This window comes from Paroedura picta, chromosome 15, assembly GCF_049243985.1.
Source record: "Paroedura picta isolate Pp20150507F chromosome 15, Ppicta_v3.0, whole genome shotgun sequence".
Taxonomy (NCBI): domain Eukaryota; kingdom Metazoa; phylum Chordata; class Lepidosauria; order Squamata; family Gekkonidae; genus Paroedura; species Paroedura picta.
Genome location: NC_135383.1, coordinates 15497309 through 15516224, shown reverse-complemented (window position 1 = coordinate 15516224; position 18916 = coordinate 15497309).

The following is an 18916-nucleotide window of genomic DNA, read 5'->3' as shown; positions in this document are numbered from 1 at the left end:
TAGGTTGGACTAGCCTGTCCCATCCAGGTCAGGACTCGATTCTTTTATCATGTCATTTGATCACTCCAGAATAAAACAGACCATTTTCTTTCATAACAAATGGAATTGTTAAGTTTGGGGTAGGATGGGCCCAGGACCTGTGGGGGCCACAGAAATGCTCCTGAGGTTTTCTTCATGCCACATGAGGTTGTCTGAGATAGGAGCTGACAGTGGAGAACTCATTCATTTGTCCCAAGCCCAGATACAGAATCTGGGCCCAGGCCACCAGACTCCCGGAGTTTTAGCTCCTGGAGGAGATTAGGGCCCTGACGGAGCTAAAACAGTTCTGCAGGGCCTACAAAAGGGAGCTCTTCCACCAGGCATTTGGTTGAGACCAGATAACCAGCAACATCTACAGGGCCCCTTGGTCCCTACCAGAAATCCATCCATGCGTTCTGCTCTGGACCTCGTTGCATTGTTTTACCCTGTTACCTCTGTTACAGTTTAATGTTCTCCATTATTATTGTTATTGTGAAAAACTGAGTTCCATATACTGTTTTCTACGTTTTATGCAAACCACCCTGAGCCTCAGGGGAGGTTGTATATATAAATACAATAAATAAAAAGAAAATAAATACAAATGAAGAACATACAAGATTGGCTTTCTATTGGCTCCAGGAAGCAAGTTTCCTCCAAGTGTTTTGACAGCTCTGATGCACACTTAAATAAACAACAACAACAAACAAACCAAGCCTGCATGGCAGGCAGAAATCTAGCAGGTATTCACCCTGCTGGGTGTTGGCAAATCAGCTAAAGCAGCAGGAATGGCCACAATCTGGCAACACCCCCTGCTTTTTCTTTGAGATGATTCCAGGTGGGTCTCGTGGCACTTAGGGGGCACGTGTGCATGGAGGAGGGACCCACTGTCTTCCTTCAAGGAGGTTGTGAAGGTATGTTAAGCCACAAGTTACACAATCATTCATTAAGGTCCCTGTCTCGTCCCTTAAACAGAGGTCCAGTGTGTGAAAACAAGCAGTCCATAACACCAACTGGCAAAGAATATCCCAACTGGCAAAGAATATCTTTAAAATGAAACAAGACTTTTTTCCACCCTCCCAGACCAGCTGGCAACTCTGCGCTATGCCTTATGCTGAGTCAGACCCAGGTCGATATGGTCTGCTCTGACTGGCAGCTGCTCTGCGGGGGTCTCTTTTGCTGGTACTGGAAAGTGCAGTCCGGTTGCAGCTGATTCTTGGCAACCACTGGGTTTTGAACAGACATGGTTATCTTGCCCATCACTTTTAACTTGATGCCCCAGGGGTTGAACTCTGGGCCTTCTGGGCAGATACTTTCCAACTCCCTCTCCTGCGGCCATGTAGGACTAAAATGTCATGCATGGGTTTTGTTGGGGAGTTTGTGTATAAAATGTCATGTGAGAACTGGCCTTAGAATATCGCTTGCTTTCAGGATGCAGGTGCACACACCCTCTGAAAGGCTTTTAATAAATAGAATGGGATCTCAGATGGAAGAATCAGGGCTGGCCAACAAGGCGATACTCCACAATTTCATTTTTCTCATCACGAAGGACTATAGGCTGCAGAAAGATGCACCTGCGGTTCTTTCAGGAGAGAGCCACTTGTAAAGAGGCGGAAGCTTTTTTTAAAAAATGGGTTCCCTGCAGAGGTGCAGGGAAGAAGATGAAGAAGAAAAATTGGTTCTTATCTGCCACTTTTCTCTACCTGAAGGAGTCTCAAAGCGGCTTACAATCACCTTCCCTTTTCTCTCCCCACAACAGACACCCTGTGAGGGAGGTGAGGCTGAGAGAGCCCTGATATTACTGAAGAAGAAGAGTTGGTTCTTATATGCCGCTTTTCTCTATCCAAAGGCGTCTCAAAGCAGCTTACAGTCGCCTTCCCTTTCCTCTCCCCACAACAGACACCCTGTGGGGTGGGTGAGGCAGAGAGAGTCCTGATATTACTGCAGAAGAAGAAGAGTTGGTTCTTATATGCCACTTTTCTCTACCTGAAGGAGTCTCAAAGCGGCTTACAATCACCTTCCCTTTCCTCTCCCCACAACAGACACCCTGTGAGGTGGGAGAGGCTGAGAGAGCCCTGATATTACTGCTCGGTCAGAACAGCCTTATCAGCACTGTGGCAAGCCCAAGGTCACCCAGCTGGTTGCATGTGGGGGAGCGGGGAATCAAACATACTTAGAATCATAGAATCATAGAGTTGGAAGGGGCCATACAGGCCATCTAGTCCAACCCCCTGCTCAACGCAGGATTAGCCCAAAGCATCCTAAAGCATCCAAGAAAAGTGTGTATCCAACCTTTGCTTGAAGACTGCCAGTGAGGGGGAGCTCACCACCTCCTTAGGCAGCCTATTCCACTGCTGAACTACTCTGACTCTGAAAATTATTTTCCTGAAATCAAGCTTATATCGTTGTACTTGTAGTTTAAACCCATCACTGCGCGTCCTTTCCTCTGCAGCCAACGGAAACAGCATTCTGCCCTCCTCTGCTTCCCCATGCTGAGGTAAAATTTTTTCTCCAAAATAAAATGGCGTTCTCTCACAGATTGCACTGCCCTTGTAGCATGGTTTCACTGTTATATACATATATTTAAAAATTGAAGCGCATCGTCCCGCCCTGTCACTGACAGAACTTTTGGCTTTAATTCAAACTTGGAACTTTTTGGAAAGGCCCTCTTTTCTTTCACCTTTGCCAGGGTGGCCCTGAGGCACTGTTAACAACAAACAAATGGAGGATTTTATTGTACAGAGAGAAATAGGGTAGTCAGAATGAGGAATTCAGGCTTTTGTTATACAAATTTCTCTGATTAAAGTTTCTCCTCGGAGCGGAAGGCCACCTAAGGCACCGGCAGGTCCTGTCAGACTGCTCTCTGGACCGGAATCTGAATTAGAATGAATTCTCATCAGCACACAGCTCCTGTATCGATTCCCTCTCAGCTGTGGCTGGCCAATGAGAGCACTCAGAGCAGAGGAGCCAGCTTGGCGGAGTGGTTAAGAACAGTGGATTCCAATCCGGAGAACTGGGTTTGATTTCCTGCTCCTCCACACGCAGCCAGTTGGGTCACTGTGGCCAGTCACAGTCTTGTCAGAGGTGTTCTTACAGAGCAGTTCTGTCAGAGCTCTCTCAGCCCACCCTACCTCACAGGGCACCTGATGTGGGGATAGGAAGGTGATTGTAAGCCGCTTTGGTTAATGAAGCTGTGTTAGAAGACTGAAATCTCTACCCAAAGTGGAGAGCATGGCAGAGGGAGGGTCATATGAATATCAGAAGAGCCCTGCTGGATCAGACTGGTGGTCCATTTAGTCCAGCATCCTGTCTCACACAGTGGCCAGCACTAAATACAAAATAGAAAAACTGTGTATGGAATAGGCGGTAAAACAAAGTGTAATGAATTAAAATTTTTAAAAACCCATACAAAGTACCCTATTAAAGAAGCTTTTCGTTTCAGAGTACTGACATTGAGAATGCTGTATAAGAGGTCTACAGCAATGTATGTATTGGATGAAATGGAATGAAACAACTTCAGAACTGGTGTACTTGTCATACATATGCTGAGAATTTAAAATTATCTATCTACAAAACAGATGTGAATGAATGAGATTATGGAGAAGAGGGATGGACCAGAACCAATGGGATGAAATTAATGCAAAAGAAATTCTGTCTAAACATCTGGAAGAAGTTCCTGACAGAGCGATTTCTCAGTGGAACAGGCTTCCTTGGGAGGTGGTGGGTTCTCCATCTTTGGACATTTTTAAACAGAGGCTGGAGAGCCATCTGACGGAGAGGCTGATTCTGTGAAGGCTCAAGGGGGTGGCAGGTTACAGTGGATGAGCGATAGGGTTGTGGGTGTCCTGCATAGTGCAGGGGGTTGGACTAGAAGACCCAGGAGGTCCCTTCCAACTCTATGATTCTATGAAAGGTATGCTGAAGGTGCTGAAAAACCCTGGACTTTTTAGCGTTTATATATGGACAACGGAAATGTATCTGAAAGGCCTGTGTGTCATCTTAAAAAAAACAACAATCTTGATTCCAGTGTAAATATTCATTAGCTACAGCTTGTGTCATCAGATACAAAAACTTATGGGAAGGGTCTGTAGTTCAGCAGTGGTTCTTCTTTGCATGGAGAAGGTCCCAAGTTCAATCCGTGGCATCTTCTCTAGCTAAAAGGATCAGGTAGTGAGTGATGTGAAGGATTTTAGCCTGAAACCCTGGAGAGCTCTAGCCAGTTTGTGCAGACACTACACCTTAATGCAGGGGTAGTCAACCTGTGGTCCTCCAGATGTCCATGGACTTCCATTCCCATGAGCCCCTGCCAGAATTTGCTGGCAGGGGCTCGTGGGAATTGTAGTCCATGAACATCTGGAGGACCACAGGTTGACTACCCTTGCCTTAATGGACCAATGACCTAGTTCAGTATAAGGCAGTTTCATGTGTTGATACATTTTATTACTTTTAAAGGTTTGACTGGACTCATTTTGATGCTACAGATTAATGCATCTGGAATACTCAACGAAGGGATGAGTCGTTCCTTCAGAGGAGGGGCTGGTCTCCATGCCAACTGACTGGACTACCACCAATGATAGATGGTTTTGAGGTAAGGGGGGGTGTGGTGATGGAATTTCTTTTTCTGAGAGGCTATAGCCCATATCCATTGGCAGGGAATGCACTGCCTGTGTCCCCCGAAAGCATGGGGCCCGTAGCATGTGCACCATGTGCTCCGTGGACAAACCTACCCTGAGTCTAGGACTGATGCTTCAAAGATGACAGCAAAAGACAAGCTGCTGGGCTGAGAAGACGGAAGTCTGTTTTAGATCCGAACGGTTGAAACTGCAAATCGACAAAAGACTTCCGTTTCCGGAACTGTCAGACCCGGCTCTTCTTTCCCACGCAGTAAAATGCACTGAGAGGATTATAATTACCTCCAGATTTATTTGCCTGAAAAGAATGGCCACGTGGCTCACAAAACAGTGGGGAAAACGTTCTGCATAGTTTCAACTGTCTAGAATTTCCGGTGTGTGTATGTGTGTGTGTGCGTGTGTGTGTGTGTGGGGGGTTCAATCCACTCAAATTTCCATATGCAACATGAAATTTTACCACCGACCGATCCAGCGTTTCTGTGTGCAATACAGACCTGTCACCACTGTTGACTCTAAGGTTGTTCAAAGTTGGTCTCAAACATCTGGTAGTGATTTTTTTTTAATGACTGTGAGTCGCCTTATGTGAGAGCCAGCATGGAGCCAGCATTGCCTTATGTGTGAGCCAGAATGGTGTCATGGCTAGAAGCGTGGACTTCTAATCTGGTGAGCCGGGGTTGATTCCCCACTCCTCTTCCACATGCAGCCAGCTGGGTGACCTTGGGCTTCCCACAGCACTAATAAAGCTGTTCTGACCAAGCAGTGATATCAGGGCTCTCTCAGCCTCACCCACCTCACGGGGTGTCTGTTGTGGGGAGAGGAAAGGGAAGGCGACTGTAAGCCGCTTGGAGACTCCTTCGGGTAGAGAAAAGTGGCATATAAGAACCAACTCTTCTTAAACAAAAGTGCAAGATTTTTTAAAATGGTGACCAAGACTTTAAAAAAGGCCATGTCATATAGAGGCTAAGGTGTTGGATTACAACCGCAGTCCTGAAACCTTGAGCTAGGCACATCATTATTTTCGGTGAGAAAACATACTCCTCAGTATCTTTGACAGGTCGGGTCACTACCTCCAGATTGGGAACTATCTGGAGATGTATCTTAGGGGACGGAACCTGTGGAGTTTGTAGAAGGGAGGGATTTTAGTGGTGTATAATGCCGTAGAGCAGGGTTAGTCAACCTGTGGTCCTCTAGATGTTCATGGACTACAATTCCCACGAGCCCCTGCCAGCAAAAGATTCTGCAGGTTCATCCTTTATCTGAGGATGTGGACAGAATCCTTGGATGTTTCAGGCTGACCACCTACTTGTATCAGCTTTGCACTTTTTGGTTGCTTAGATCTGCTTGAGGGGGTGGTATGCACTGCCAGACTGGGTCTGAGAGGTACTTAATGCTTCCCTTGAGAGGCAGGACTTGTGGTGAAGATCCGCAGTATCCAGAAAAGTTAACAGAGTGCTAAACACAGGTTGACTGCTTTTGTGAGAACTAGACCGATCTGAAGCTTCCGTGATTCGAAGGATTGTTATTAACAGAAAGATAATCCACATCACAGCTTTCTCCCTCTCTCTGTGCTGCTACACAACCAGTGACTAGGCAAGTGTCTTCAGCCAGATTTCTGCAGAGAAAACACTAGGGGGCTTTACGCACCGGGATCTTTGTAGCAAATTGGTCACTGAATGAAAAATCGCCATTTAAAATAGTGGAATTCGTCGTTATGCATACCTGCCTTTGTAGTGGAATCCAGTTGCGTTTTGTAGCGTTTCCCACAGGCTTCCGGTCTCGGCAGAAATCGCTAGAAAGGAAGCGCTATTGCCAAGCTCATCCCGCCCCTGGCCGTCAAACAGCCAATGGGCAGCCATTAGCATGCTCCCAAACAGCCCCTTTCCCTTTAAGAAAGGTTTAAAAAAAAAAAAAAAAGACCCATTGCAACGAATCTGTGTAGATTCGTTGCATCCAGCTGCCTAATGTGTTTGAGCTGTCGTTTGATCGTTTGATCGTTGCCACGCTTCCTCCGAGTGAAAAAAAAAAAATCCCCCCCCCTCTCACGGGCCCGATTTTCGGCTGAATGAATGTGTAAAAATTAAAGGGAAAATACATCAGCAAACGGGCTTTTCTGTGGTTTGTGCTTAGTGACTAAAGGGGAGGGACTGAAGCCAGGGAAGCCTCTAAACAGAAAGAGGCTCGCTGGTGCGTTTATCCCCGCTCGCTTGGAGAAAAAAAAATGGCGATCGCTTCGCCGGAAGATCAGAGAAGAGAGCCAGGGGGGAGGGACTTTGTAGAAACCGCAACAATGTTAACGCACAGGTCTTTTTTGCTAGTGTTGCAGATTGGTTGCAGGAGTGTATCGCTTTCCGGAGGGTGAATCCACTTTTGGGGATTTCCCTGAAAGCGCTACAAGGAAGCACTTTTTGCAGATTGGTTTCAGGTGTGTGGCAGATTGTCGACGACGTTGTGCAAAACAGCAAATCAGTAGCGTTTTCAATTGGCAACCATTGTGCTATTTTGAAGGCGTGCAAAAAGCCCCTAGGTTGTGCTTCAAAAGCTAGTCCGTGGATGCTTCTAAGAGTCTGTCTGCCTTTCGAACAGGAATGTAAGTACATGTCCCTCTAGGGTCAGAGATAATGAGGTAGAGGAGATCCTCACACTGCAACTGTTCAAGACCTCGCTTGCTCTGCATCCCGTATCTGTTGCTTCTTGTTAAATGCAGGGACTTCTTTTGCAAACAGGGTGGCAAGCACTCTTCCTTGAAAGCTCACTCCCTGAAGGAATCTTTGTTGGTCTTAAAGGTGCTACTGAACTCTGATTTTATTGGGCTACTTCAGACCAATACGGCTACCCATTTGAATCTGTCAGGATGGCTTCTGAAATTCTTCATCCAAAACCTGCCATGGATTGCAGAATGCCAAATAAATAAAGCCACTCCATTAAAAATCCACTATTGTTCACTCTCCCCTCTATTCCTACAATTGCACATTTTGACACACCGGCACAATTTGACACAGCGTCTTTGTATTTTCCCCTCCTAGGATGCTCCTTACCACTGTGCAGGTCAAACACTGAAAACGGGCAATTAGAGGGATGGTTTATCATGATGCTTTTGTGTGTGGTGTATTTCACCGGTCCACAGGATCATCTCTATGCACATTACACCAAAAAAAAATCTTGAATCTCTCATCATGTATAGGGGGAGGGGGGAGGTTTGCAATGCTTTATCAATGCACACTGGGACCACGAGGGGGGAGAGAAGATAAAACTGAATTGAAGGATGAGAACTTTGAAGCCCAGATGCATGCCAGGTTGTGCATGGAGGCCTGCATGATCTGAATCAGTCACAGTGAGTCCGCTTCGCATCCCCTGGAAACAGGAGATGATTCTGAGTGAACTGGTGCTACTTATTTTAAATCAATGCAACTGTATTTTCCCATTATTTGTATTGCATTGTGTGCATTTTAATCTGGTGAGCTGCTCTGAGCCATCAGGGAAAGGCAGCATATAAATGCAATTTCTACTACTACTACTACTACTACTACTACTACTACTACTACTACTACTACTACTACTACTACTACTACTAGTAGTAGTAGTAGTAGTAGTAGTAGTAGTAGTAGTAGTAGTAGTAGTAGTTTAGCTTATTAGATTTTTTAGACCACCCTACCAGTATGCTGGCTCAAGGCATTGTACAACAAAATATAAAATACAAATCACAATAGATAAAAAATTACACTTAAAATTAATTGAAATATATAGTCACAGATTCAAACAGCATCAATACATTTGTAACATGTCTATTGTGGGTGTTGAATTCTCAAAAAATGATTTGGGGTGGATCGATGCATAGATAGATGGGCAAATGGGTGGGTGAGGCCATAAATAGGTAGGTAGATAGAGGTGGGCTCAAGGTGATATATTTCATATTTCTTTTCACCAATGTGTTCCATCCTTCTGTTCTTTTGTTTGACCTCCCTTGCTGGGCGGCAGGAACATAACACCCGAGTGCACAGCAGCAATTCCAGTTGACAACAAGCATCCAGAACTTGTTCAAAGCCCTGTGGTATGCTGCGAACTAGAATGGTCCTTATGCTGGCTGGAGCTTGTTCCTTTCTCTATTTGAAATGTTTCTCTACAGTCTCTGTATGTATCCAAGGTGGCCTGCAGTAAGAGCCACCAAGCATCAAAAATGGAACAGCAGGCAAAAATAAATAAGATGCGGGAAGGGAAAAAATCACTCAATTGCTTGGAGCTAAAATACAAATATCACAACAATAATAAAGGTCCCCAAATAAACAGAAAAAGATCACACCTGCAAACAAACCATATCACAAAAACCAGGGGCAAAAAGGCCCTGGCTCTGGTTGAGACCAAGTGCAACTCTCTGGGGTCAGGGATCGCCAGCCGGTTGGAATTGGCTGAACGGGGAGCCCTTCGGTGGTGGCCCTGCAGTTCCATCTTTAACCACTCCTTTGGAGCGGATTATATAAAAGGGTAAGGGCTACTGGGGAGGAGTTAGGGCGGGCCCTGTCCGGGATAAAAACTCGGAGCTACCAATCAGGAGCTGCGAAGCCCTGGGGCGGCTTTTTCCATCGAGCAGGGGGAGGAGAAAGCCTCACCAAGGCACAGGCAGGGCGATCGCCGGCTTGCACAGCCTGTCAAGCTGTGGTAGGGAACACAAGGCCCAGGTTTGTAGATCTCCCACTAGAGCAGGATGCTGCCCTCCTAGTATGTGGAGAGAATTTATATATATAAATTATTCCCACCCATTCAGGAAACCCTTCTAGGGCTGTCAGGAAACCCCAGGGTTTCATGAAACGGTGGTTGAGAAAGCCTGCCCTATAGACTTTCTCAACCACATGCAGGAAGCAAAAATTTTAAAAAGGGGTGCAGTTACAGATTTACCTCCTTAGTGAGAATTAACTTCTTGCAACATGGCACACTTAGGAATTGCAAACACGCTGGCCAGTTCTATAAAGGCAAGTCTTATGACATGTATCAAAAGGTAAACATACACACACATCCTTCCATTAAGACCTCAGCTGTGAGCAATAACAACCCTGCAACTACCCACACAGATTATCCTATCAAAGGAAAGAACAACAGGTGTGCGCCATATCTCTTTTGAACAGTGCCAACATCTTTCCCCCTCTTTCTTGACCTAGTTACAACGCTTTGAAGGCTTGCTGTTTTTTCCCCCTTTGAACGTATGGTACAGGTTTCATTAATTTTTAATACGTCTCATCCATTAAACCCCCGCAACTGAAATTTAGTTGCAGCGTTCCTCGAGATCGAAAGTTAACGGGTGGGGAGTGAATATGCTGGTTTTGGACAACTGGTTGTCAAAATGTGATTCATTCATGGGGGTGGGGAGGCTAAAAGTTCCCCCCCTTCAGTTAACATTTATATTCCTTCAGAACAAAAGCTGTGGTAACCAGTGGAAGCAATAAAGCTAAAGAGAGCCAGAATGGTGTAGTGATTTAAAAGGGGATACTCGAATCTGGAGAACCATGATTGATTCCCTACTCCTCCTCCACATGCAGCTAGCTTGGGTCAGTCACAGTTCTCTCAGAGCTCTCTCAACCTCACCTACGTCACAGGATGTCTGTTGTGGGGAGAGGAAGGGTGGGCGATTGTAAGCTGCTCTGAGACCCTTTTGGGTAATGAAAAGTTGGGTATAGGAATTCTTCCCTCTGAATTTATTCCTGGATTTGGTAGTTCAAGTTATCTGGAACGGATTTTAGAGACTCTTAATTAAACTGAACCTAAGGAAGTGCGGAACCCTGGGAAGTCCTGGAACAATAAAGGAACTGGGAAATCTACTCGTGCCCACAAAAAAACCCCATATAACTACAAATGCAACACTCTACTTTAAATTATCGTATTACAAATCTTGAAAGACGTATAAAAAGCTGCCATCTGCCAAGGCAGCAATGTCACCTTCTTCCCTATCGCACACATATTGCTGAACAGATGCAAATCTGAAACGGAGTCTTTTCCTATTTTGGGCTGCAACATAAGAAAGCTTTCAGTAGATAAGAAGGCCGATTGAGGCTTTGGCTTTCCTTTGACATGGGCGTCCAAATTAAAGCAATTTCCAAAGGGCCTCTGAAATATAGCTCCTGCAGATCTGCAGAGAGTTGCTTTAATTCCGAAGCACGCAGAAACCGAATCTGGTCGATACCCTTTTTGTTCTAGTGATAACAGCCATGGGAGAGAGGATCCAAGCTTTTAGTAAAAAATAAATAAATAAAAAATTCTATGCCTACTTGCAGATGTTCTGGCCCTCTCCCAACTTTACATTTCCTTTGTTAAACATGGCAAAGTCTACAAGGTTCTCACAGACAAATGAAAATGGTGCAAATGCGTTAGTTCTCTCAGAGCTCTCTCAGCCCTGCTTACCTCACAGGGTGTCTGTTGCGGGGAGAGGAAGGGAAGGTGATTTAAAGCTACTTTGAGGTGTCATCATCAGATGCAGAGGAGACTATTGAGTCGCTGTATGAAAAGGGGGAGTTCAAGGAGAGGCACATGCTAGGACAGCTGTAGGATTTCAGGACACAGCAAAAACATTCTGATTTTCCGTCCCTTTTAAACAATGGGTTTAAAATCTGTGCTGCTGCTTTCCACTTCCTTTAAAAAAAAATTTCTCATTATCACCACTCTGTTATCAGAGTTATTTTAATTGCAGCCACGTGTCTTGAGAGATGCCATTTGAAATCAATGAACCTAGAATTCCATTTGACTATATAATGTCCCTTTGGTTTTGTAATTGTAGCGGAATTAATTGTTAGATTAATTTTGATTGGTGTCTTGATACGCAAAATTCCTCTCTTGGGTTCTCCATGGAATCTGGTTTTGTGATGACTTTTGACCGTAAACCAACAAACTGATTTTTTTGGGGTTGGGGGTGGAAAGAAATGATGAATACCTTTGGCCAAAAGGCGATTCACTCCTTTGGTAGACAGAGAAAACAACATACTTGTTTCAAAACAAACAGAATTAAGAGGAATTCTGCAGGGGATTGGGATATCCTTGCTAGGGCTTTATAGCTGTGGATCATTTACATTTTAAAGGCCCAACCAGCATTATCTGCGGGATTAGCTGGAGCAGGAATTGCTGTGATTGAAAATAAGAAAAAAAAAGCAAGGTGTTAAACATTTAAATATTAAGGACTCCATCTAAATAAACTGAGCTTCATCTCATTGAAATGTAATTTGGGCTCAATCATGTATGTTTGCCAACTCCAGATTTGGGAATACCTGGAGATCTGAGGGTGGGGCCAAAAAGTTTGTGAAGTCTAAAAATTGCTATCATAAAAATCTGTTAAATACACTCTTCATTGCACAGGGCTAAAGGTCCATTAAAAGCAACACATTCAAATCTCAGCAGAAAATATTCAAGAATGCCACAATACAAAATAGGACACAGGTAACAAAACGACCTAATGCATTTTGATCCATATGGATCATCTTCAGAGGTCAATCACAAATCCATACCTCCACAAGCAAAAAAAAAATCTTTTTACAGCTAGGAAGTTTGAATAATAGGAAGATAAACAGAGTTGGTTTTTACTTTTCACTACATGAAGGGGTTTCAAAGAGTCTGAAGCGCTTATCGAGACTGAGCTAAGGGAGGATTACTTCAAGGGGCTTGTGAAAATGCCTTCACAGCATAAAAGCCGAGACAAAATGAAGGCAGGTCCCACCTGGGTGAACACCACACACCCACAAGCACCATATCATGGAGTCCTGATGCACTTGCATGCACAGTTGCTGCGGAAATCGTCCTGTAGCAAGACATTGAATATGGTGTCATTTGATTCTATGCCTTTTGCACCATGGGTACACCCAAGCTTTAAATACCTGTAAAGTACCTCTTGCTTTGGTGTCAAGGCAGGCTGTGATGCCTTGCTCCAGGGAGTGTTGGCATAGGTTGTACCCTCCTGTGCCCAATCTACAGCCACTCAGTTGGGCTCCAAGATGGCCTCCATCAATGCTGCCTTTGGGGTATGCCTGACCAGCAGGGCCACACAACAGTAAGGTATTTGGAAAAACAAAATGGCTTAAGCCCCCTCTGGGAGAAGCAGAACTGTTAGGTACATGGGCACCAACACTAGCTCAAGTTACATGCAAATGAAGGATTGCAAAGCAGCCAATTACTGGCAGTTTAGGGCCAATCAGGTAACTTGGTAGGCTGCCTGAATTGTATATAAGTTCGATGAGTTCTGTTGTTTGCTGTTCAGTATTTCAAGTGGAGAATCGATTCCTCTGAACTCTGATGTTGGAGAAGGCTTCTGCAGAGTCTACGGACAAGGAAATACGACAGAGCATAAAGCCTGATATATCGCTGACAGGCAAAATCATGAAACTCCGGCTCACTTACTTTGGCCATATCATGCGATCCAGCTCAATGGAGAAAGCAATTATGCTAGGATTGGTCGGTGGTAAAAGGAAACCAGGCCGACAAAGAATGTGGTGGTTAGAGACGATCCAAATTATACAACTAAAAGAAGTGGTGGAAGATCGAAAATCATGTTGACCATTGAGCCATAGGATTGCCAAGAACTGGACTCGACTGAATGGCTAACATCATCAACATTTCTTGTTGGAGTTGGTGTTTCATAAAGAGCCAACAGTTTTCGAAGAAACTGTGTCTATGCCTGCTGAACCCACAGACTTAACAAGAACGTTGGGCAACAGGTGTCCTGTTTTACTGCGTTTTTCAGCAGTTTGCTTTATGGCAGGTCTGTATCCCCATAAGCCTGCAAGATATCCACTACTTTCAGGCACTAGTTAACAGCTGTTTGAAGGACACAAGAGGAGCAACGTGGTGACAAGCTGTAATCAAATGTCAAGTGTTTTAAATTCTGTCCTGTATCTTCTATCGTTTTTGGAAATAAATTTTTGCCCAGATGCCAATGAGTCTAAGATGGTTTCGGCTCTTCCTGCAAGGCAGCATAAAGAAACCCCAAGTTTCCAGATCCTATGGTGCAATTTCAGTGCAGTTTTGCTGAAAGGACTGTCTGGAGATTTTCCCTTTCCATGGCATATAGAGAGCAGAGTCTTGCTTAGTCATTTCCGGAACTAATAATTCTGATGTGCCGTCTGATTCAGGTGCACCTGGGAGACATAGAACAGCAAGAGCGAAGAGATCTTTGATGGCTTCTTCCCATAAGATGTGTTCAGGAGAAAATGAGGCTGAACCAAAATGGCATGAACAGACATGGTTGATGCAAGAAAATGAGCTTTAAGGGAATAAAGGGCTTTCTAAAGGACTCTCCATGTGTGGGTTTTTCTTCCTATCAGTGACACGATCCAACCAGTCAGGAATCCCAGGCCCTATGTGATGAAACCTTGGCATTTTGGATTGGAGATGACTTTTGGCTTTTTGATAGCACCATCTAGTCAAATGAGAGAAGCCCATGAAGTTTCTCAGGCCCGTTTTGTGAACACAGGTCCTTTGAGGATGAAAACCATTTTCAGAAGGCCATGGATTTAGTGAGCACCCATGCCTGACCACAAGCAGTAATGGTTCTAGCCATTACGATGGACCATGAGCCAGTTCATGAAGCAGAAATCCTGGGCCTTCTCACTGAAATGGCCCAGCAGAAACCAGAGGCTGGGGGATCAAGATGAGCAAAATGGCAGCCCAGGTTCTGCCCAAAACATGGTGATCGCACCGGAAGGAATGCTGTAATAGCCAGAGACGATATTAAGAAGGGTCCTCCTTTAAAGACAGCTAATGAAACCTTTCTTGGCAGCTTGAGAGATAAGGTGACGTTTCTGGGGGAAATCCAAGTGGCTGATGGCCCACTTGGGTCTCAGGCTTATGGCTAGCAAATGAGTATTCCATTTCTTTTATTTGTACTTCTTCACCTGACTTTGGGGGTGTGGGGGGCCTCAACTGAATGCCTCTCCCATCACAAATGGGTAACAAAGGATTGCAGAAGACTCTGTTTGCTGCTTGAATTGACAATCTCTTTCTGAACTAGCTTCAGTACTTCTAGCTTTTCATTGAACGGTATGTAATTTGGATCTGTGGAAAGCGTCTACTGACAGAAGGGGTTTCCAGCCACGGAACTGACTTTCCTCAGTTAGAGATGTCAGTCCCCAGGTGGGATCCCTCTGGATTTATAGCTCATCTCCAGGTGGCAGAGATCAGTTCTTTTGGAGAAAATGGCTGCTTTATAGGGTGGACTCTCCATAATCCAAAGATAATTAAATATTAAATGTATAAGCTAGTAACCGGAGATAGCTAAAATTGGCGACAGATTACAAAGTTAAGATGAGAACCGACACCCTCGTTTTTGAGAAAGGAAAATAAAATGTTAACAATGAGACTTACATAAATTGGACCTAATTTTTCTGGCAGCAATAGCGAAGAGCGTATCTCTATTGGAAACAGGAGGGTCATTAACTGACAACAGAAAAAAAGAAATCAGAGTCTTCTATTTTGCAGCACCCTGGGCAAGGGGCAATAATTCCCTAATAAGCTTATTTCTCGGATTGTCATAGAGGGGGTGGCCCAAGATGTCATGCTTAAGGTCCTCGGTTACCTCAGTCCCATATTACTTTGATTATTTATTATTTCAATTTCTTACCCACCACTCCCAAATGGCTTGTGGAGGGTTACAACAGTCTGCATAAAACCCCCAATAAAACTCCCCTTAAAACCTCAGGCATAAAACAGAAATAAAAAAATATAAGATAAGATACGGTGGAATTATATATATATATATATATAACAATACAATCCCATTTCTCCCAATACAATTGTATACAGCAGTGGTTCTCAATCTTCCTAATGCCGCAACCCTTTAATATAGTTCCTCATGTGGTGGTGACCCCCAACCATAAGATTATGCCAGTGTTCTTTCACAGAAATTAAACCAAAACTGACAAATGGCGTGAAGATCCATTTTTCATGATTGTATATAAATTGGTTTTTTCCCGGAGTTTCTCAGTTCAGTTCTGCCTCTTGTCCCACCATGCCGATCTTGCTCTTTTCCACTGCTCCAGACAGACAAACGCTCTATCTCGATCTACCCCACAAGGTTGTTGTGTGGATGGCACCCCCCCTCCCACTGCCCAAGCTGCTTGCCCTTCCACGACCCCTGTGAAAGGGTCGTTCGGCCCCCAAAGGGATCCTGACCCCCAGGTTGAGAACCACTGGTATAGAGGGATGAGGGAAGAGGGGGCAGATGGAACCTGTGGTCGCTGTACACATAGCTGTATCCTGATAGACATTCAGATACTGGCCCCTGTTAGTCAGCATAGCTTGGAACCTTAGATAGGCAGGTGCCATCCTTAGCTCAAAGGGAGAAGATGTATGATGTATATATATATAACATAATAAAATGCAAAGAAGAGGGAGTGTTTATTGAGGATGCAGTTATCTGCCACAGCTTCTTCCTGCAAGCACCACACTTGGAGTCATTTAACACCATGAGATGGAAAGATCCCCCCCCTCCCCATAAGTGTTTCTCTGGCAGTCTAAAGGACAACACACTTAAGAACGCTTGTAAAAGTCCTCATAAATTTGATTGCACCCCGGGACTGCGGAAAACCTGCTGCAGCGGTGGATAAACAACTAAAATTGGTTCCATCACCTCCGACAGCTAATATATTCTTCCAGGGGGAGGGGTAGAGGAAAGGGAAGCTATTACTGCTTAAATCAAACACAGCACCGAATGTGATTAGAGGGGGTGGGGAAAGGTCTCACATTTTTGAAATGTATTTGCAAACTGTGCACATTAAGTGGGCGGAAAGTTGTTGGAAAGAGTCTGTCGCTTTTGGGGAGTGTTATTCTAGCCCATGCAGCACAGTCTCCAGTCCAACACACACACATGTACTCAAAAGATGTTGAAGAACTCACAAGATTTGAATAACAAGGAAAACTTTCCCATGCTAAATGCTATCCAATTGTGGCAGCCTGGGAACCCTGTAATTTGGGCATACCGTACCATATTCAGCTTGTATTTTGTTGTTGTTGAGGCAAGCCTTTAAGAATGTTAGAAGAGCATAAGAACAGGGGTGGCCGAACTGTGGCTCTCCAGATGTCCATGGACTACAATCGCCATACACCCCTGTACAGCCCCACCCTTTTAATTGCATGGACTTCAGTAGGTGCTGAAAGGTGTAACTCTGCTTCAGACTGCACTGTTCCTGTATTAGTGGAATGCAGCTCTGAGGCCAGGGCAGGGGTTCCCAGCCCCTCAATGGTACTGCGCCATGAGGTTTTTCAAAATGGCAGCCCTCCCACCCTGTGCCTGCCATTTATGGCACTGGGCCAGAAACATAAAGTTTTCAATTCATTTTTTCTACTTTTATTTGGGCAGGTTGACCTGCTGCCTCCCAAAGTGGCCAACGATGGGCCTGAAGGGAGTGGGAAGGGGAGCGGCCATTTAAACCGTTGCTGGCCAAGGCTCCTCTCACTTCCGGGGGCGTGGCAGGGAGGCGTGGCCAGCTGACATCACTTCCTGGTACCTTGAAACCTGAAAAATATTTCAGCAGTACCTCCATGGTCAAAAGGTTGAAAAAAGCTGGCCTAGGGACATGAAATGAAACTGACCCAAGCTTCCTTGGTTGTTCTCTTCCCCCCCCCCTCCTTCCACACACCCCTGCTTGGTGGAGTGGGGTGGGATGGTGCGGTGGTCGTGGTCCCAGAATCTCAGAAAGGTGGGATCCATGTAGTCAGCACTTGTGCACTGCCAGAAGGCCCTTCCGAAAAGAAATGTTTCTGTCTAGGGTTTCCTGACCTCCTGAAGTCTCAGCGAACGAGAGGCCAAGAGAGTTTAGGAAAGGAAGAGTTAATAAAACTACTTTATCTCAATCGGTTTAGACTGCATGAGGCTGATAACGGCAGAAAAACCCTGCTCTGCCTCACGTGTTTTACGCTGCTCCATTTCTCCCTGTTAACATATTTTACAGTTATTCTTTCAGAACTTTCTATATGCATAGAGGAAGCACATTTGTTTTCTTTTCTCTTCTTAATTTCCTTACGTAAGGCATGAAGAAATACAGATTTTTTTTCTTTTCCAGATCCTGCTGTGAAAATGCATTGTCTTATAAGAATGGGCTAAATCATGCATATAAACTGTGCATCGGTCATGGAGTGGAATGAATCCCCCGTTTAAAAATAGCAATTCAGTTGAGCAAATGGAAAAATGGGGGTGGCTAAACGTGACCTTCAGCTGGGGCACATTTTGGCTCAAGTCCCGTCCTGCCCCAGTCACCGCATGTGCTTTCCAAGCATTGATTTATTGACTCATAACCCACTCCTCTCCCAAACCAACTTATGTCATTCTCTTCTCCTGTGCTTTATCTTTACAACAGCCCTGTAAGGTAGACTAGGCTGAGAATATAGGACACAGTGGCTCGAGGTCAGTCACCAAGCATCCATAGCATAAATGGGGATTTGAACCTGGTTCTCCCAGTTCCCAGTTCCTCTCTGGCTTTGATTCAGTGCAGCATATCTGTGCCAGAGGTCAGCCCGCAGAGCTCAACTTTCTCACCTTCCACATTCCATCATAATCTGAAATACCCTTTGAAATGGTATTCCCAGAGGCTTCCTCTCCCCCTGGTGTGGCATTCTGGAGGCATTTCAGGCTACAGCTGGAGCATGGCGGTAAGAAAGTCAGAAATAGTAGGGGCCTCCCAGTGTGCTTCCATGCAAGAGCTAGAATTTGAACCCGGATCACCAAGATCCTAGTTTGGTGCTCTAGCAGCTATATGCCTTTCCTTTAATAAAGTGCATTGCAGATTTCCTGGGACTGGAATAACCCTTGCTAACATCAAATTGCTCGACAGGACTGGATTTGTACTCTTGTACAACTGCATAACTAAGAGCCTCTTGTGGCGCAGAGTGGTAAGGCAGCCGTCTGAAAGCTTTGCCCATGAGGCTGGGAGTTCAATCCCAGCAGCCGGCTCAAGGTTGACTCAGCCTTCCATCCTTCCGAGGTCGGTAAAATGAGTACCCAGCTTGCTGCTGGGGGGTAAACAGTAATGACTGGGGAAGGCACTGGCAAACCACCCCGTATTGAGTCTGCCATGAAAACGCTAGAGGGCGTCACCCCAAGGGTCAGACATGACTCAGTGCTTGCACAGGGGATACCTTTACCTTTACCTTTACAACTGCATACAAAAGTTTAAACGTTCTAAAAAGTAAAGTGAAAACATTAAGAGGAACCAGTCCAGTTGGCTGGTTACACACACCGTGGTCATAAGAAGAGCCCTGCTGGATCAGACCAATGGTCCATCTAGCTCAGCATCCTGTTTCAGACAGTG